Source organism: Saccopteryx bilineata, chromosome 6 (genome assembly GCF_036850765.1).
Source record: "Saccopteryx bilineata isolate mSacBil1 chromosome 6, mSacBil1_pri_phased_curated, whole genome shotgun sequence".
Taxonomy (NCBI): Eukaryota; Metazoa; Chordata; class Mammalia; order Chiroptera; family Emballonuridae; genus Saccopteryx; species Saccopteryx bilineata.
The window spans coordinates 93481091-93502673 of record NC_089495.1 but is presented as its reverse complement, the minus strand read 5'-3'; the positions used below and the strand labels follow the sequence as shown (position 1 = coordinate 93502673).

Below are 21583 nucleotides of genomic sequence, written 5' to 3'. Positions count from 1 at the left end.
TTATGTAGGATAGAGGGTAAAGTTAATACAAATAACAGAAATGATTGAAAAGGTAAAAAAAAAAAAGGTAGACAATGCAGCAGGACTAGCTATTTTTGCCTTCCAGCCATAAAAGTGAATACTGATACCTTAGTACATAGTCTATCGCTAAGCAAGTTGGAGCTGAGTGACTGATGCAGCTGACATAACCAGGTCAGAATGCTGTGCCAGGCTCTTTCATGCTGTAACAAAGAATTAACATAAACAGAGCTATGTGTCCCTTCTGAATGGGGATAGGGGTTAGAGAAACAGCCCACAGCCAGTAGGGTGTGAAAAAATTTTTTTTCTATTGCAACTAGATAAGCTATCACTGTAAAAAGAGATGGCCAAGAAGGGAAGATAAGAATAATTTTTATAATCACCAAGATAAGTGTGTACACGCAGACTTACTGCTGTTTGTAAATGCTTATTGCCTGTATATGAAAAGCATCTCTTTCATGTTGACTCATGCCCATGGGGGGCTGCCAGCTTTCTGAGCCGGTGCCATGTGCGATAGTAGCAGCTTTAAGAAGCAGTTCCCTGCGGCTAGGTACAAAGTCCTAGTGAGCTTACTTGAGGGTCCCCTGGCTGCTCGCTGTTCATGAGGTTTAGAACAGCAAGTTTTTGAGGCTGTTCAGAGTTTGGACTCTCAAAGTTCAAATATTCTTGCACCGTTCTAATTCTTACCCCACTCATCTACAGAAGGATCTATCTACAGTCTGATTTGAACATGTTATTTATTTGCTTAAAATAATTTAAAGGTTCCCTAGGCATTGGCTCTTAACTTTGATTTATCAGAATCATCTTTGGGAAAATACAAAGCTTGCATTCTATCTAACAATTATTTATCATAATTCCTGGAATTTAATATACTTATATATTGAATCAACATATTTAACAAAATTTCCCTTCGAGCAATCAATATACTGTATCTGATAAGAGTTCCCTGCAATTGTTGTGTAGCCAGGGCTACACTGGTCAAAAATGGGATTTTCAGCCAGATGGATTTAAAAAAAAAGAAAAAAACTTCCATGATCTGGTTATACCTACTACCAATCAATGCATTTAGCTTGGCATTCTTTAGTTCGTTTTTTTTTTTCCTAAGAGTTTAATTATTCATTTTACAGGAGAGAGAGAGAGAGAGAGAGAGAGAGAGAGAGAGAGAGAGAGAAGAGCAGGAAGCATCAACTCTCATACGTGCCTTGACCAAGGAAACCCAAAATTTTGAACCAGCAAACTCAGTATTCCAGTTGACACTTTATCCACTGTACCACCAAAGATCAGGCAGCTTGCTTTCAAAGACAAAAGAAAAGTCTATTTTGGTTTCACTGAACAGATGTAGAATCCTTGGCTATAGAGAGTAGTTAACAATTTAGCATTCACATCGAGAAAACAAGCACTCACTAAGCCCTGTCGACAGAGTCTACTAAAAGAAGATTCTGTGCAAGTCTTGATCTCAACACCCTCTACATTGCACTGGATGATCCCTGTATCTGTTTTACCTTGCTATATTTTAAATTCCTCAAAAATAAGGAGATGCTTGCTCTCAACTTTGTATCTTTAGCACTTAGTACGGTCCCTAGCTACATATTGTTTCTTTAATATGTAAATAAACCAAATTATAAGACCTTCTAGTTAACTGGGAAATAAATGCAAACAAATTTAGTATAAATGGTAGCTATGCTCTGAAAATCTACAAGAGATACTAATCAGCAATGGGAAGGAATTCCGAAACTTAGGTTTAAATGTGGGGCTGAAGAAAAAAGACTTTAAAAGAGATGTGAAAAAGAGAAATCAATGTTTGAAAAATCTATATTCAAATTTAAAAATATTCATGCCAGTGTAAAGAGATGTGTCAATCAAGAATCGTGTTTATTTAAAGTAGGAAAATAATAAAACTGAAGTATTTGAAGAAGCACAAACTGCTGGTTGTGATAGTTCAGAAACAGATTAAGCAGTGTGGTCCTATGTGTAGAACAGAGGAATTTCTACAACTCAACACCAGAGAGACAAATAATCCAATTAAAAAATAGGCAAAGGGCCTGAAAAGACATTTCTTCAAAGACAACATCAGGTGGCCAATAGACAAATAAAAAGATGTTCAACATTACTCATCATCAGAAAAATGAACATTAAAACCACAATGAGATGCACCTCACACCTACCAGAATGGCTTTCATTAACAAATCAACAAACAACAAATCCTGGTGAGGGTGTGGAGAAAAGGGAACCCGCCTGCACTGCTGGTGGGAATGCAGATTGGATCAGCCATTGTGGAAAAGAGAATGGAGATTCCTCAAAAAATTAAAAATGGAACTGCCTTTTGACTCAGTGATTCCACTTCTGGAAATATATCCAAAGAAACCCAAAACACTAAGTCAAAAGAATATATGCACCCCTATGTTCATTGCAGCATTATTTACAACAGCCAAGATTTGAAAGCAACCAGAGTGCACATCAGTAGATGAGTGAATAAAAAGGCTGTGGTTCATTTACACAATGAAATACTGTATGTCCATAAAAAAGAAGGAAATCTTACCTTTTATGACAGCATGGATGAACCTGCAGAGCATTATGCTAAGTAAATAAGCCAGACAGAAAAAAAAAAGTACCATATGATTTTACTTACATGTAGAATATATTGAACAAAATAAACAAACAAAACAGAAACAGACTCATAGTTGCAGAGAACAGACCAGCTGTCATAGAGCTTTTTTTAAAGATAATAAGAGAAATTGTGTGGGGATGTGATTAATAAAGTGAAAACTGTTTCATAAATAGAATTTCTCTTATATATTTTTATTCTATTCTAATTGTGCTTGTTATATTTTGTTGGTTTTTCCTAGAAAAATATTCTAGAGTACATGCAATTATAATTTTATAAAAATTATCTAAATTAATATCAAATTATTTAGTTCAAATGTAGTTATTTAAATAATTTTAACTGCACGATCTTAAGGATAACTAATACATGAAATACATTTTCCAAATAAATTAAACAAAGAAATTTATATGTGCAAAGCACTTTTAACAATACTTTGTATATTAACTTTTAAAAAATATTCCATTTGCTTTTAATCTATTCCCTTTGTACTTGATATTTCAGAAAAAAATACATATATCAAAAGTTGGTAAGAAAATAATTTTTGACATAATAACCCTCATTATCCAAGAGAAAATAATTATCACCTTTAAAATATTGATTTGTTCTTTATACACATTATTTTACTTTTTATTTAGAAATTAAATCTAATGAAATGACATAGGTCCACAGGAATATATAAGTTTCAGATGTACATCTCCATAGCATGTGATGTATTCATGCACTGTGTGTCCTACACCCAAAGTCAACCTACTTTCTGTCACCATATAGTTGGCCTCCTTTACCTCCCACCCCCAAAACCCCCTGTGGTAACCACTTTACTTTTGTCTATGTCTATGAGTCCTAGTTTTATATCCCACATAAGAATAAAATCATACAGTTCATTTTTTTGACTGACTTATTTTTCTTAGCATGATATTCTCAAGGACAATCCATGCTGTCACAAATAGTAGTATTTCACCTTTTCTTATGGTTGAGTAGTATTCCATTGTATATACGTACATGCATGTACTACATCTTCTTTATCCAGTATTTCATTGAGGGACACTTGTTGTTTCCATGTCTTGGTCACCATGAATAATGCTACATTCCCATCATCAGTGAATGAGAATTCCTTTTTCTCTACAACCTCTCCAACACTTATTACCTGTCTTGTTGATAACAGTCAAACTAACATGTTTGAGATGGTATCTCACTCTATAGATAGCAAAGATGAGCAACTTTTCATATATCTGTTTGCTGTTCGTATGTCTTCTTGAGATTGGTGTCTGTTCAAGTCCCCTCCCCATTTTTCAATTGGATTTGTTTGTCATTGAATTTTATGAGTTTTAAAATATATTTTGGATATTAACCCCTTGTCAGAGCTATTGTTTACAAAAATTCATTTCCCATTTGGTGGGCTGCCTTTTTGTTTTGTTATCAGGCTCTTTTACTGTGCAGAAGGTTTTTAGATTGATATAGCCCCATTCATTTATTTTTTCCTTTACTTCCCCTGCCTTTGGGGTCAAATTAGTAAAATGTTCTCTACGGCCATGTCTATAAGTTTAGTATCTATGTTTCTTTATGTATGCTTACATTTATTTCAGATTTATTGTTTTATTTATGCTTACAATATTATCTGTTTTTCTACTCATTTACTCCAATTAAGTAATGTTTTATTCCTTCAGGATAAGAGAAGGATGGGCTAGATTTCAAAAAAATAAAGCAAGATTAAGTAAATTAAGCATGAATAGACTAGAACTAGCATTCAAAAAGCTATTATTTGTTTTATTTATTTATGATTTATTGTTATTATTACAAATTATTGTTTCAGATCTTATATATATATTTAGGTCATTGATCCATTTTGAATTAATTTTTGTACATGGGCACAAACTGTAGTCAAGTTTCATTCTTTTATATGTGGCTTTCCAATTTTTTCAGCACCATTTATTGAAGAGGCTTTCTTTTCTCCATTGAGCGCTTTTGGCTCTTTTGTCAAAAGTTATTTGCCCACATACATGTGGCTTTATTTCTGGGCTCTTGATTCTGTTCCTTTGGTCTGTCTACACTTTTTTTTTAAAGCTTACTGTCTGCCAGGCACTAGGCTAACTATAAAGGCTATAGCAGTAGCATAATAGAAATACTCAACAACTTTACAAAACACACAACATATTGGAAAAGGCATATAACTTAATAAACAATTACAATAAATTAAGACAAATGTTCATAGTGATAATAAACATTAGATCATAGATGATATAGATGCAGATCCTGACATTTGAAATTTGCAATCAAGGCAAACCATAACAAAAGAGGCAGGAAGTAAAGGCTTAGATCCTAATGTATTTCAAAGTCAATATCTTAGTGTTCATGACATGTCACTTGCTTTCTGAATGCTAGTTCTAGTCTATTCATGCTTAATTTACTAAATCATGCTTTATTTTTTGAAATTAGCCCATCCTTATCTTACCCTGAAAGAATAACACATTTTTAATTGGAGTAAATTATTAGAAAAGCAGATAATATTGTAAGCATGAATAAAGCCAAAATAAAAGAAATAATAACAAAATAAAATAAGAACTCTTACTTGAAAAAAACTGAGAATACTAATTTAATATAAATAAATTAATTATATTTTGTGAGATAGAAATATGTAAAATAGTAATTACTTTCTTATGATCTTCAAATAATGGATGAGGAATTTTTAGTATTTGATTCCAGCAATATAATTCTTATGTGATATAATATCTCACATATCCTCTCAATAATAATGGAATATTATAGAACACTAAGAATAGTTTGCTTCAGAGTTCTGTGGCTTTGACAGATTAACTGTCATGCCTTGCCAAACAGGTTAAATCTTAGTGTGAAGGTATCCACACTGACAAACTCAGAAAGACAACCTGCCAGCTCAATAAGGCACTGGAAATATTATTTGTAGTGATGTTAAGATGATTAGTTGTTGCAATGCGATTATGTTATTAAAATGATATGCTAAATGTTGTGAGTTTATCTTCCAATAACTTTATTATTTATCAGACACCAATTAAATTTTCCAGTGGTTCTCCTATATACATACTAAAATGGAAATGTTTCTTAAGTAGTGGTTTTCCCTTGTTTCACTCTTAACCACAAGCAGAAAGTATCTTTTCTAATCAGCATTAATGAAACCACCTAACAGATTTTTATTTGATGTTTATATTTAATTTTGTATGAAGAAAAGTGTCTGACACATCATTGGCTATTAGAGAATATATATTGAAGAATTCAGTAAATATTCACAGACCTACTTTAAATAAACTAGTATAAAAATATGATGGCAAAAGCATATTCTGAGTGTGAAAAGAATAATGCTGCAAGATCAGTTAAGGCAGAAAGATATATATGTAATGCTTGATTTATTCTCACAAATAAGATTTTTTAACCAGTGCCATCATACCACTTCCTTTTGTAATGACAAATGGAAAGGCTTTGCCTTGTCTCAGTACTGTGCAGAAATGACAGCAAGCTTTTGCTACAAACCACAAACAAAAGGATTCAGACATGTTGCTGAGACGGTGCCAAGCAAACCACTGTCTCTATCCATGAAAGCTAAATGACTTCATATGAAATGGATTTTTGAAATAAGGGCCATATCTTGCCCACATAATTGCTGTATTAAAGCCGCTGTCATTTTAGTGGAGGACTGACAGGTGAACTATCTAGCTGATGACAGTCTCATCATATTACAGTTTTCTTGTTGCACATTTCTTCCTTTGTTCCCTGCTTTGATAAAGCTGAATAGTAGAATGTTAAAACAAATCTTGAAAGTTTAATTTCCACCTTATATAATGTGTTGGACTAAAAGCTGACATACTTAGCAATGCCTCGTTTCATCACTACTGATCAATGCATTTGAATCTATCAAAAATCCCATCTATCTGTAGCCCATTTCAAGGATTTTATATATTTTCAATTTCTTGTTTTTTATAACTTCTTATTGAGAGTTTGTTGTATGTAGCAAGAATCCCAAAAACTAATCTCCCTAAAGGTAGGTAAATCCTGCCATATGAGTATACCTTCTAGCAATTTAGATTGCTCATGTGTTTGTTACAAAATATAGTAATGTAAGGGCAAATGGCTGACGTGAATACAATCAAGGTTGCCGGTAGAAAATCACAAAGCCCATTGTCATTACCAGGGGTAGAGTTAGAAAGGCAATTGGAATTTGGAAATGTGTTTTTTAATGGTACACAGGAAAAATCACAATGCACTAGATATTGAATTTTCCCTGACTTGGGAAAAGTTATAATCATTTCTAATTTTCTTTAATGTAATATATGACCATCTGAGATCAAGTAAATAGAAATTTCTAAATGTCAATGTATAAAGTATTTCATAAACAGGAGACACAGCCAGGAAGTCTGCTGTATTTCTGGAAATATTCCCTACACTCTGAAGTTGACAAGGCAGAGTGCCATTGCGGCAGTAATTGCAGCCTTCAGACTGGAAGAGTATTTCTCTGTAATTAACACTTTCTGAATTTAAAGAAATATGATCTACAACAGCTTCTCTGCTATTAGGGCAAATTGTTATATAATAATGCAATCAAGTGATTTAAATGGTGGCTACTGGACAGTCCTAGCTTTTCACAAGTTGCTTACTATATTACTGTATCATTTATCCCAACATACTTATACCTCATCAGCCCTCCTTTTCCTTCTGATGACGGAAACACTCTGAATCCCTGTCAGAGTAGGGGCAAGGCTCCCTAAAGGGGAGCATGAAGCAAGGTCAGCTGAGGTCCAGTCCTGAAGGCAGGTGGCTCTGAACACAGGGACACTCAGAGAGCAATGACCCCCTCTGAAGCAAAACTTCCAGATAAGGACAGATTTAATGACAGGCAGTTTCTCTCACAGAAGAGCTAAGAAAGACGCTCTGAAACAAGGGAGAGCAGGGGGTAAAAAAGGCCTTTATATGGCTACTGCTGCCACAATGTTCAGAAATTGTACAGGAAACCAGCCCAGTCACAGGCTGGGGAAAAAAAATGTTCTCCAACCAATCAATATACTGGGTAGAAAGAGGTATTACAGATAACCACAATTTGTGTTTCCATGAGTGTTAGAGGTGTGGGGAACCTGGAAGAACAACCATCAGAAAGGGACTGCATTAGGGTTTCATCCTTGGCTTTCCCATACATTGTCAGCCAGGGATTTTCAAAGCTGGGATAAGCTTTCCTCAGTCTTGGCTGTAAAGAGCTACAGTTCTATGCCTGCTCACATCCATTCTAAATGGATTGCTTCCACATTCCACAATCAAAAGCTACCTGGTAAAATATCCATATAACCAGTCTTTAATATCAAATGTTACACACACTTCTTTCCATTATCTGTCCAAAAAGTGATTCTCAGCTGACTGGTGTGCCCTCAAATCTGTTGTAAGGTATTTGACTACTGGGCTGCATTCACTAAAATGTGACTACTAACCTTGCAAGAGCAAATGGCCCAGAAGCCACAGCTCTCAGAAACTCTAAGTCACTGCCTCTACATCACTGAGCAGTGTTTTGTATAGCAGTGAGGTGTTTCTAAATACTTAGGGCTCGTTTCTGGTACATCATCATTTCTATCACAGCAACAGCTGTCTGTACTGCCTGCCCTGTGTGTGAGGTATACTTTGCATAGTACTCAGGATGCAAATGTTTTTGTTTATTCTGCATCATCTCTCAAACTCAGACTCCTCACTGCACTAGTAAAATTCAAATCAGAGTATCTAGATTTACCTCTTTTCAATAACTTGAGTATCTACATTCATTTCTTCATGATAGCTCTCAAAATCAGTTGTCTCTAACTCAAGTGGCTAAAATCTATCTACAAAGCATATTCCACTCACACAAGGATTTCACATTTTGGATTAAATTGTTTCATGTGACATATATAAATATTTGTTCAAAAACTCAAATGTGAGTTGAATGCCAACGTTTTAGGGTTTTTCTTCCTTTCTCTCTTTCTTTCTTTCTCTTTCTTTCTTTCTTTCTTTCTTTCTTTCTTTCTTTCTCCTTCCTTCCTTCCTTCCCTCCTCCTCCTCTTCTCTTTTCTTCCTTCTTCTTCTTCTTCTTCTTCTTCTTCTTCTTCTTCTTCTTCTTCTTCTTCTCCTTCTCCTTCTCCTTCTCCTTCTCCTTCTCCTTCTCCTTCTTATTCTTCCTTCTTCTTCTCCTTCTCCTCCTCTTCCTCCTCTTCCTTCTTTAAATCAATATACATTTGATGCCAGAGTTTAACTACAGCTCTTCACCCCATTTTCCTGAGGTAGCATGAGAAAACACAGTACCTGATTGGTACCCAAGAAAGAAGCTTTGAATCTTTAGTCCATTATGGATGACAAGTTTACCAGTCCTTGACAGTTCAGTGGTTCTATTATGTCTGTGCTAGACTCAGGACAGGAAGATTTCCTTTTTCCCTAAGATTAGAATACCTATACTAGAAACCACCTTGATGGGTTCTGGTCCACCTGACTTTCAGAGGAGCCACAAACTTCATGATGAACCCATTATGGGCCATCTAGTGTTTGCCTCAATTTTTTTATGCCTCTATTTTCCTCTTTCTATAAAATCCACTCACAAAACTCAGTCTTCCAAATAAAATCCAGAAAGAAAAATTTATATAAGTAGGTTGTACATTTTTCCCAGAAAACACAATCTTTGAATAAAAAAGAATACAGCAACCCTGGCCAGTTGGCTCAGTGGTAGAGAATGAGTCCCCAAGTGTCGAGGTCCTGGGTTTGATTCACAGTCAGGGTACATAGGAGAAGCAAACATCTGCTTCTCCACTCTCTCCCCCTCTTTCTCTCTGGCTTTCTTTTCTCTCTTCTCCTCCCACAGAAATGGCTTAAATAGTTTGAGCAAGTTGGCCCTGGGTGCAGAGGATGGCTCAGCTAGGTGGCCTCGCCTCAGTCAGTAAAATAGCTCATTTGCTGAGCAAAAGAGCAGCAATCCCAAATAGGCAAAGCATTGCCTAGTAGGGGTCTTGCCAGGTGGATCCTGGTAGGGCACATGTGGATGCCTGTCTCTGTCTCCCTGCCTCTCACTTAATAAAAAAATAAAAAAAGAATACAGCTAAACAGACAAATGAAAGAAATGGTGGAGGCAGGAAGAGGGGGCAGTAGGGTTATGAAGGACAGCAGCTCATGAAGGACCTGCTGGAGGATCACAGAGTGAAAATATATTTATGTCTCTGTGAATTACTATTTGTCCTTGATATTTTATGTCTTTTTATTCCTTCCTGTTATAATGGATGACACATTGAAGAATTTTGGACCAAAAAATATTTTTAGTCATCTACTTTGAATAACTTTTTAGATAAAAAATTTTAAAACTTAGAAAGTTTATGCTACTTAGTAAGGCCATACACCTTCTTATGGTCAAGTTATATTTTATCATTCCAGGACAAGTGATATATAAGTATCACAATACTGAGGTGATTTATATACTCATTTTATTCTCAATATGTCCATGTTGTACATATGTCTCATTATTTATGCCATAAGTTCCTTTATCAAAATTATTTCATTCAGTGAGCCTATTGCACCTAATATTTCTTTTCATAAGTCATTACATTTATGGCATAAAATTCTCATAAAAAATAGTATTATTGATACTTTCTAGCATATTTTTGTACTGACTATCCTTCACACATTTATAAAATAAGCAATGGTACTGATATAAGAAGAGAAATATATCTTTTTTATGTTTCTCACTGCCCCAAGGTTTCCAGTACTATATTGTATACATATGAGGTACTGCATATTATTTGAATAAAAAAATTAATATTGAATTAATCACAACTAATATTCAATGTGGTAGACACCTTGTTTAATCCATAATATGTTGCACTGCCATCCAATGATACCATTCTCAGCCTTTTTCTTTTTACCAGAACTGTGAAATCTCATGTCCCAGACATGCTAATGTCTTTATTCACTTGAAAAAATGAGTTATTTCATAGGGCAAATGTGAAAGCATCAGCGCAGACATTCAACTATTCAGGAACTCCTCTGCTACCCAGAATACAAAGTATGTACTCTATTATATGACATGGAAACTGTCATTTAACTGCGGCGTTAAAAACTGCTTCTACTATATATTAGCTCTGCAATTTTGATCATGCTAACTTCATAAAGCTTAAGTGTGCAAATCCTCAAAATAATAATAATACCTATTCCATAGGGTTCTTGTCAGAAGTAAGAGGAATGCATATAAAGCACTTAGACTGTATGGCACTGAGGCACCTAAAGAACATTATTAGGTAAAGATATCTACCATCAGTCTACCAGGAAAATGGCTTTTAATTTTTGAAAGCACAGTAAATAATATAGTTAAACTACATTCTGTAAATATTTGTAAAATTATATTCCCTTAGTATGTAGGATAAACTCTGATATATTTTTTCCTCTCCCATTCTAGTCTACACTTGTCTATAATATTTTCTTTTTAAATACTGAGCAGTACCTACTAAATTGATTACACAATCCACCCAGAAACAGTCCTCAGTGACATAAAGAATAAAGAAATAGCATTTAAAAATGAATAATCATGATAGTAAATAATATTTGGTATTTAAATATATAACATAGTAAAATCTAAATTGCAACAGTTTTGGTTCTGAGATATTTCAGATTTGGTTTGTACTTGAGGATAAAATGTAATATTCTGGGAGAGAATTTCAGTTTCTGGTAGAAAATGTTGGGAGAATGTAATTCTTTTTTCTAATGGTACCCGAAGATTTTGTGGAGGAAGAGATATTTCAAAAACTAAAAGGAAAGAAAGAGCTAAAGAGAATGTTTTCTGTACTAAAATAAATAATGCATGGCCTAAACAACATTGAACAGAGTATTTGAAATAAGAATTGCCTTAGAAAAATCTAAAGTAACTGTTTACCAGATGATACAAAAATATTTTCAAATTTAAAATAAACACTAGCCCAACCAGGGGTGGTGCAGTGGATAGAGCGTTGGACTGGGATGTGGAGGACCCAGGTTTGAGACCCCACAGTCTCCAGGTAGAGCAAGACCCAAGGTCACTGGCTCGAGCAAGGGGTTACTCGGCTGCTGTAGCCCCATGGTCAAGGCACATATGAGAAAGCAATCAATGAACAACTAAGGTGTCACAACTAAAAACTGATGATTGATGCTTCTCATCTTTCTCCATTCCTGTCTTTCTGTCCCCATCTATCCCTCTCTCTGACTTTCTCTCTGTCTCTGTAAAATAAATAAATAAACAAACAAACAAACAAACAAACTATATTTATACTTTAAAAGACCGTGCTAATTTCTAATACATTAATATTCTGGAAACTGCAAATGTGCTAATATAAAGCCATGTAAATGTGTGGGTCAAGGAGTTCATTTGGTATTTCTCTGGACATTAGCACAAAGATACTTGCTCCTTTCAATATCATCTGTAATTCATTTAAGTATTACATTTTCAGCTCTCAGATAGGTTTGCAAATCTTAGTAATTTGATGAATTTTCTTACCATCACATCTGATTTTTAATAATTTAGTCCCTGACTCTACTCTTTGATTTTATGGCATGTATCATGACTTACTCTCTGATTTTTTAATAAGCTTTTCATATTTTTGTATATATAAATCTTTCAAACATCTAAATTTAACCATAGATAGCACACGAATTAGAAGTATTTTTACTGCTATACTGTATAAACAAAGTGTTCATGGGATTAGATGAAAGATATGGATTATAACTCTAATTTATTTATAAATAAAATAGCTTCAAAGTTTCTTAAATCCTTATCCCCCAAAAGTGCCATACCCTTTGTGATCATTTATTTTGCAGTCAAATGTATACCATTAAATTTCTATTTTCCCATTGAAAAATACTTCATAGGAAAACAAAAATTACTAATTTAAAATTTCTTATCACCCTTTACTTTTCATATATTTCTTTCCCTAAGAAGTAAATCAGGTCCTGCCCAGTTAGTTCAGTGGTAGAGCATTGGCCTGGCTTGTGGAAGTCCCAGGTACAATTCCCGGTCAGGACACACAGGAGAAGCGCCCATCTGCTTCTCCACCCTTCCCCCCTCGCTTCTCTCTCTTTCTCTCTCTCTTTTCCCCTCCTGCAGCCATGGCTAAGTTGGAACAAGTAGTTGGCCCCAAATGCTGAGAATGGCTCCATGGCCTCTGCTTCAGGCACTAAGAAAGGCTTGGATGCTAAGCAATGGAGCAATGCCCCAGATGGGCAGAGCATCACCCCATAGTGGGCTTGCTGGGTGGATCCCGGTCAGGGAAAATGTGGAAGTCTGTTCTCTGCCTCCTCTCCTCTCACTAAATTAAATTTAAAAAAAAAGTAAATCAGCTTAAAAAGAGTAGTGATAAAAGTTTGCTTTTATAAAAACTGACAAAAGGTAAAAATACAAACAAAATAAATGTTGAACATCTGAATATAGTATTTAGTAAAACCATGAAATAAGCCCTTTCTAACAGTTTAAAATGAATATAAATAAGTATCACTTCACTTTCACAGACTTCTAAGGAAGTAGGTTGGTGGTGGAGACTTCCAGGAGAAATAAAGGTTCCTTTGAAATATTAGAAAATCTATGATAACTTAAAACATATCAGTGAGCATATAAACACCTTCTGATTCACCTAATTGCTAGACATTTCATAGTAAAATAGCATGATAAGCATGATAAAAACAAACATTTTATATTTAATTGAAATTCTACTCTTCAGTGATTTGATTTCTCTTAGACTAAAATAGTGAATAAACAAAACAACACCATAAAATGGGACCTTATATTCCAGCGTATGTGGAGTAGCCTCATTTCTCCCTTTTACTAAAGCTAAAAATCCCTGTATACAACACAACAAATAAGCACAGAGGACTGTTAAAGGTAGAGAGAAGACAAACTATGGAGGAACTTCAGAACAGAGGAATGGCATCACAGAGAACTCCTGGCTTTCCTCACCGTCTTCCATGTATTCTGGACAGAGTGCTGCAGAAGCTGCCAATCCAGACTGCCAAAAGGCACAGACAAGATTAAGCTCCAAGAAAAGTCTGCTCATTCTGGACAAAGGGCCAGGAAGAGGGCAGCCTAACAGTCCAAGGAAGCCTCCTCGTGCCACCCCCAATGTTTCAGCAGGGACAAATGGAAGATAATTTTCCACCTACCTTTGACCCCACTGAAAAATGCAGTGTGCTCCAAATGCCCCACAGAGTAGAATTGGCCAAGCAGAGAGCTAATCCTTCTCTTACGTTGCTGAGTTTAGGTAAGCTTGTTGTGATTGATTAGTTACCACATAGCGACTTTTACAGATGATAAATTCTAATAATTAAATTGATCAAATGGCCTTTCATTTCTGAATATAAATCTAACATACACAGTCTGTTTGATTCAAATCCCAGCTTTTATCCTAAAGAATCTTGAATAATAAAGTTTCTAACTTCTGTTATATTAAATTGAAATCACTTGATCTTGAGCATGAAATCAATCAACAGTAATTCCCCTGACTCTATAGCCATAGAATAATACTTAATGGTGTTGACTGGAAGTTTCACAGCTGTGTGAAATGGGGGCTTGGGTTTCATTTTGGGTTGCTAGTAATAAGGGCATTAAAATAGTCCTCTCCTTGCTCTACCACATTCATCCAACAAATGTTTTTGTGTTGAGTGTACTATGTAAAATCAATGTTTCATTTGTTGAAGATACAACAGTGAGCAAAATGAAAAGGCTCGTTTCCTGCAACTTATTTCTAAAAGAGAAGGCAGAAAATAGTCAAGAAAAACCTAGTACATGAAATGTTGATGAAGACCAAGAAAAAAATATTTATATCTCATGGTAGAGAAATATAAATAATTGGGGAAGGGAGATGTTCTCAGATAGGAAATATTTTACTCAAAGGGTATCCTTTGAGTAAAGATTTAGAGAAATGCAAGTCCGCTTTGGAACTATTTAGGGAAAAGGCCTGAAAGAGAAACATGCCTGATATAATCAAAGAACATTGACTAGAATGGAGTAGTGAGGTAGTGAATCGTAAGATTTAAGAGTGGGGCCTGACCAGGCGGTGGCACAATGGATAGAGCATAGAACTGGAATGTGGAGGACCCAGGTTCAAGCCCAGAGGTCGCCAGCTTGAGCACAGGCTCATCTGGTTTGAGCAAAGCTCACCAGCTTGAGACCAAGGTCGCTGGTTCAAGCAAGGGGTCACCCAGTTTGCTGTAGCCCCACCTCCATCAAGGTACATATGAGAAAGCAATCAATTAACTAAGGTGCTGCAACGAAGAATTGATGCTTCTCATCTCTCTCCCTTTCTGTCTGTCTGTCCCTCTTCTGACTCACTCTTTGTCTCTGTCACAAAAAAAAAAAATTAAGAGTGAAGAGCTATTGTGTGTGTGTGTGTGTGTGTGTGTGTGTGTGTATGGATTACTTTGAGAAATTTGGCTTTAATTCAGATTGGGAGTAGAATTAAAATACTTTTACTACATGACTGATATGATCACCTAACATGCTACATGTTAATTAGACCTCTTTGGTCACTCTTTTGAGAATAGACTATAGCAGGGTAAAAACAGAGGGAGCTATTCTAATAATTAGGCATAAGATGATAATGGATTAATTAGTGTTGATCTTATAATTAGTGGATATTTTTTGAAAGCAGAATGAATTAGATGTGTCGATAGATTGAGCATAGAATTTTAAAGAAATTTAGTAGTCTAGAGTAGGAGACCGCAAGTGGCAAAGCCCTTGAAGTTCGAGGCTTAGCAGAAAGCTACGATCTCCTCCCCTACATCTCAACATTGGCTATGAAGCTGAATATTTGCACCCACTTCACTTGCTTGCTTAAGTTGCTAGAAGCAATTTACATGCCCTTCATCTCACCCTTTGTTTGTTCTGATATTGGTTGATTTCAGTTATGCAAGGTGGAGGGTTTCTGCACTTGAGAGAATTTTTGGGTTGCCTTGGAGATGCATAACTTTGTATTGGAGACTTCCTTATTTGCATATGGCCATATAATAAAGCAAACCAGGGGCTGTTTTGATCTTGCAAGCTAAAGGCGTTAAAGAGACCTACCGATCCCCTCCTATTTCTCTTTAAGCCTGTTTTCTTCATTCTGCATTATTCTCACTCAGGACCTGGAATAACTATCCATGCGGGCTCGTGGCAGTCTATGCTGATTCTAGATATTTTTATCTAGATATACAGACAATGGAACCTCCATTTACAAAATGAGGAGCACTATGATAGAAGCAAGGGATTTTTTTTGGGGGGTGAGTTTTGGGGGAGATAAAGAGAAACAATCGAAAGGAACATTTGAAATAGCTGAAGAGGTAGAAGAAAAACAGAATGATTTTAATGATCTGAAAGCCTAACAAAGAAAGCATGCTAGAAAAGAGGATGTAATTCACTAATGCTGCTGATATGTCAAATACAGTGAAACCAAGAGTTAGTTCACTATCAGATTTAGCAAGGTGAAGGTCACTGGTAATCTTGACATGGAGTAGTAGGAATAAAAGACTGATTGATGTAGGTTTCAGAGGGAATTGGTGAAAAGGAATGGGAGATAGAAAGAATAGAAAATTATCTTAAGGAGAAGGGAGAAGGTGAGTATAGACAATATAAAGAATAAAGGTGACACCAGTTCAGCTCATGGTTGTTCAGCCCTTCATGCACGCCAGTATAAAAGTTTCATGCCTTTGTTCCATTGAATCCTTATAACAAACCTATAAGATAAATATTATTATACATATTTTATGGGTGGGAAAACTGAGGTACATCAAGGTAAGAAAATTAGCTCAAGAACAAAGAGACCCCAATTTTAAGCATTATGTTATGCTAAGATCAGGTAGTTAAACTGTATCATTTAGAATATTTTTTGTCAGTTTGGTGAACTTAAAGCAAAGAGATACATCAGCAAAGTCACACAGCAGGAAGTCTGGAGTTATAAGACTATAGATCTGGTTAACTTAGAAATGCAATCATATCAGAGATCCTGTTTGAATTCTTTGCAAAAGTCTGCAAAGCTCCACAAACCACATCTTCATATGAAAACATTTAGAAGTTGAAAGGAAGAGCAAGAGAATTTTCTTAGTGGGTATTTTTTTAAAAATAAATTTTTATTAATGGTAATGGGATGACATTAATAAATCAGGGTACATATATTCAAAGAAAACATGTCTAGGTTATTTTGTCATTAAATTATGTTGCATACCCCTCGCCCAAAGTCAGATTGTCCTCCGGCACCCTCTATCTAGTTCTCTGTGCCCCTCCCCCTCCCCCTAACTCTCTCCCTCCCTTCCTCCCATGTCCTCCCTCCCCCCACCCCTGGTAACCACCACACTCTTGTCCATGTCTCCTAGTCTCGTTTTTATGTTCCACCAATGTATGGAATCATGTATTTCTTGTTTTTTTCTGATTTACTTATTTCACTCCGTATAATGTTATCAAGATCCCACCATTTTGCTGTAAATGATCTGATGTCATCATTTCTTATGGCTGAGTAGTATTCCATAGTGTATATGTGCCACATCTTCTTTATCCAGTCTTCTATTGAAGGGCTTTTTGGTTGTTTCCATGTCTTGGCCACTGTAAACAGTGCTGCAATGAACATGGGGCTACATGTGTCTTTACGTATCAATGTTTCTGAGGTTTTGGGGTATATACCCAGTAGAGGGACTGCTGGGTCATAAGGTAGTTCTATTTGCAGTTTTTTGAGGAACCACCATACTTTCCTCCATAATGGTTGTACTACTTTACAGTCCCACCAACAGTGAATGAGGGTTCCTTTTTCTCCACAGCCTCTCCAACATTTGCTATTACCCGTCTTGTTGATAATAGCTAATCTAACAGGGGTGAGGTGGTATCTCATTGTAGTTTTGATTTGCATTTCTCTAATAACTAATGAAGCTGAGCATCTTTTCATATATCTGTTGGCCATTTGTATCTCTTCCTGGGAGAAGTGTCTGTTCATGTCCTCTTCCCATTTTTTTATGGGATTGTTTGTTTGTTGTTGAGTTTTATGAGTTCTTTGTAAATTTTGGATATTAGGCCCTTATCTGAGCTGTTGTTTGAAAATATCATTTCCCATTTAGTTGGCTGTCTGTTTATTTTGATATCAGTTTCTCTTGCTGAGCAAAAACTTTTTATTCTGATGTAGTCCCATTCATTTATCTTTGCCTTCACTTCTCTTGCCATTGGAGTCAAGTTCATAAAATGTTCTTTAAAACCCAGGTCCATGATTTTAGTACCTATGTCTTCTTCTATGTACTTTATTGTTTCAGGTCTTATATTTAGGTCTTTGATCCATTTTGAATTAATTTTAGTACATGGGGACAGGCTGTAGTCGAGTTTCATTCTTTTGCATGTGGCTTTCCAGTTTTCCCAACACCATTTGTTGAAGAGGCTTTCTTTTCTCCATTGTGTGTTGTTGGCCCCTTTATCAAAGATTATTTGACTATATATATGTGGTTTTATTTCTGGGCTTTCTATTCTGTTTCATTGGTCTGAGTGTCTATTTTTCTGCCAATACCATGCTGTTTTGATTATCATGGCCCTATAATATAGTTTAAAGTCAGGTATTGTAATGCCCCCAGCTTCATTCTTTTTCCTTAGGATTGTTTTGGCTATTCGGGGTTTTTTATAGTTCCATATAAATCTGATGATTTTTTGTTCCATTTCTTTAAAAAATCTCATAGTGATTTTGATGGGAATTGCATTAAATTTGTATATTGCTTTGGGTAATATGGCCATTTTGATTATATTTATTCTTCCTAGCCAAGAACAAGGAGTATTTTTCCATCTCATTGTATCTTTTTCGATTTCCCTTAACAATGCTTTGTAATTTTCATTATATAGGTCCTTTACATTCTTTGTTATGTTTATTCCTAGGTATTTTATTTTTTTTGTTGCAATCGTGAAGGGGATTATTTTTTTGAGTTCGTTTTCTAATATTTCATTGTTGGCATATAGAAAGGCTATTGACTTTTGTATGTTAATTTTGTATCCTGCGACCTTACTGTATTGGTTTATTGTTTCTAATAATCTTTTTGTGGAGTCCTTCGGGTTTTCGATGTATAGTACCATATCATCAGCAAAAAGTGATACCTTTACTTCTTCTTTTCCGATATGGATGCCTTTTATTTCTTTGTTTTGTCTGATTGCTCTGGCCAGAACTTCTAGCACCACGTTAAATAAGAGTGGAGAGAGTGGACAACCCTGTCTTGTTCCTGATTTAAGGTAGAAAGTCCTCAGTTTTATGCCGTTTAATATGATGTTGGCTGATGGTTTATCATATATAGCCTTTATCATGTTGAGATATTTTCCTTCTATACCCATTTTGTTGAGAGTCTTAAACATAAAATTGTGTTGTATTTTATCAAAAGCCTTTTCTGTATCTATTGATAAGATCATGTGGTTTTTGTTCTTTGTTTTGTTGATATGGTGTATTACGTTAACCGTTTTGCGTATGTTGAACCATCCTTGAGATTCTGGGATGAATCCCACTTGATCATGATGTATTATTTTTTTAATATGTTGTTGTATTCGGTTTGCCAGTATTTTGTTTAGTATTTTAGCATCTGTATTCATTAGAGGTATTGGTCTGTAGTTTTCTTTCTTTGTGCCATCCTTGCCAGGTTTTGGTATGAGGGTTATGCTGGCCTCATAAAATGTGTTTGGAAGTATTGCTTCTTCTTCAATTTTTTGGAAGACTTTGAGTAGAATAGGAACCAAGTCTTCTTTGAATGTTTGATAGAATTTCTTAGTGGGTATTTTATAGATGAATAAAACTTTGTTAGAATTTGCACCATTTGTACCTTATTTACAAAGACTGAATAACTTACCACAATTCTTGCTGTGATGGATGCTAGGAAAATGAGCAACCAGCCTTTTTAGCCTTCGTAATGGGATCTCCACTATACCAGCAGGGAAAATATCTGCTAGATTAACAAGCACAGATCTTTTAGAAAGAATGCTCAAGACAGAGAAAGAGAATCAAGTTACATCATGCAATTGTATCTGTTGAGTAAAGTGACAATCTTATTTTGAGATGATATTTAAAAGGCAAGGAAAACTTCTAAGTTTAATTTAAAATTTGTGCAGAGTACCTGAGATGCTGCTGCCAAGTATGGATCCAAAGCCTGGCACTCCCAATTCCTTTTGGTTTACAGTCCAGTATGACAATTATCACAGATCAGCCAATTCTGAACCTCCTTACAGAAAAACAGAAACCCGCCCTGGCCGGTTGGCTCAGTGGTAGAGTCTCAGCCTGGTGTTAGGAGTCCCAGGTTCGATTCCCGGCCAGGGCACACAGGAGAAGTGCCCCATCTGCTTTTCCACTCCTCCCTCTCTCCTTCCTCTCTGTCTCTCTCTTCCCCTCCCACAGCCAAGGCTCCAGTGGAGCAAAGTTGGCCTGGGCACTGAGGATGGCTCCATGGCCTCTGCCTCAGGTGCTAGAGTGGCTCTGGTTGCAACAGAGCAACGCCCCAGAGGGGCACAGCATCGCCCCCTGGTGGGCGTGCCAGATGGATCCCGGTCAGGCGCATGCAGAGTCTGACTGCCTCCCCGTTTCTGACTTCAGAAAAATACAAAAAAAAAAAAAGAAAAAGAAAAACAGAAACCCTAAAATAAGATTACAAGTGTTGGGTTGGTGCTGCTGGCATAGCCTGTGCCATTGGGATCTTAATGAAGGACTTAGCACAGGAGTAGTCAACCTTTTAATACGTACCGCCCACTTTTGTATCTCTGTTAGTAGTAAAATTTTCTAACCACCCACTGGTTCCACAGTAATGGTGATTTATAAAGTAGGGAAGTAACTTTACTTTATAAAATTTAAAAAGCAGAGTTACAGCAAGTTAAAGCATATAATAATAATTACTTACCAAGTATTTTATGTCGAATTTTCGCTAAGTTTGGCAGAATAAATCTTTCTAAGACAACTCACTATAGTTAAATCTATCTTTTTATTTATACTTTGGTTGCTCTGCTACTGCCCACCATGAAAGCTGGAATGCCCACTAGTGGGCAGTAAGGACCAGGTTGACTACCACTGGACTTAGCAGATGAATTTGCTCTTGTTGATGTCATGGGTAGCAAACTGAAGGGAGAGAGGATGGATCTCCAACATGGCAGTCTTTTTCTGAGACACCACAACTTTTCTCTGGCAAAGACTGTAACGTGATTATAAACATCAAGCTGGTAATTATTATGGCTGGGGCACATCAACAAGAGGGAGAAAGCCATCTTAATTTGGTCCAGCATTAAGCAAACATCTTTAAATTCATCATTCTTAATGTTGTAAAATATAGCCCCAACTGTAAATTGCTTATTGTTTCCAATCCAATATATCTTGGCCTAGGTGGCTTGAAAGATAAGCGCCTTTCCCAAAAACCGTGTTATTGGAAGTGGTTGCAATCTGGATTCAGTCCAGATCCATTACCTAATGGGAGAAAGGCTGGGAGTTCAGCCATTACATTGCCATGAATGAGTACTTGGTATCACAGAGACTCTAGTGTGCTTTTATGGAGTGGAGTGAATGTTGCTGGTGTCTCCCTCAAAAATCTTCCTGATTTAGGCACTGATGAGGATAAGAAACAGTGGAAAGAAGTGCACAAATAGGTGGTTGGCAATGTTTATTAGATGATCAAACTGAAAGGGTACATCTTGGACCATTGGATTATCTGTGGCAGAATTGTTGGAAAGTATAATAAAGAATTGCAGATAGGTGCGTCCAATTTCTACCATGACTCAGGGTTTCTGTGGAATAAAAAATGATATCTTCCTTGGTGTTCCTTGCATCTTGGGACAGAATGGAATTTCAGATGTTGTGAAGCTAACTCTTATACCTGAGAAAGAGGACTCATTTGAAGAAGAGTGCAGATTCAATTTGGGAGGTTTAAAAAATAGTTGCAGTTTTAAGGTCTTCTAATGTCATACCACTTCACAGTCTAGGCTACAACACAATTTTAGTTGGAGAGTATGCATATTGTTCTTTTTGT

The 21583-nt window shown here is 36.0% G+C and overlaps 1 pseudogene; it reads left to right on the top strand.

Moving 5' to 3' along the window:
* Positions 1-524: 524 nt before the first annotated feature.
* Positions 525-21484, top strand: LOC136309336 (L-lactate dehydrogenase A chain-like; annotated as a pseudogene).
* Positions 21485-21583: the final 99 nt, after the last annotated feature.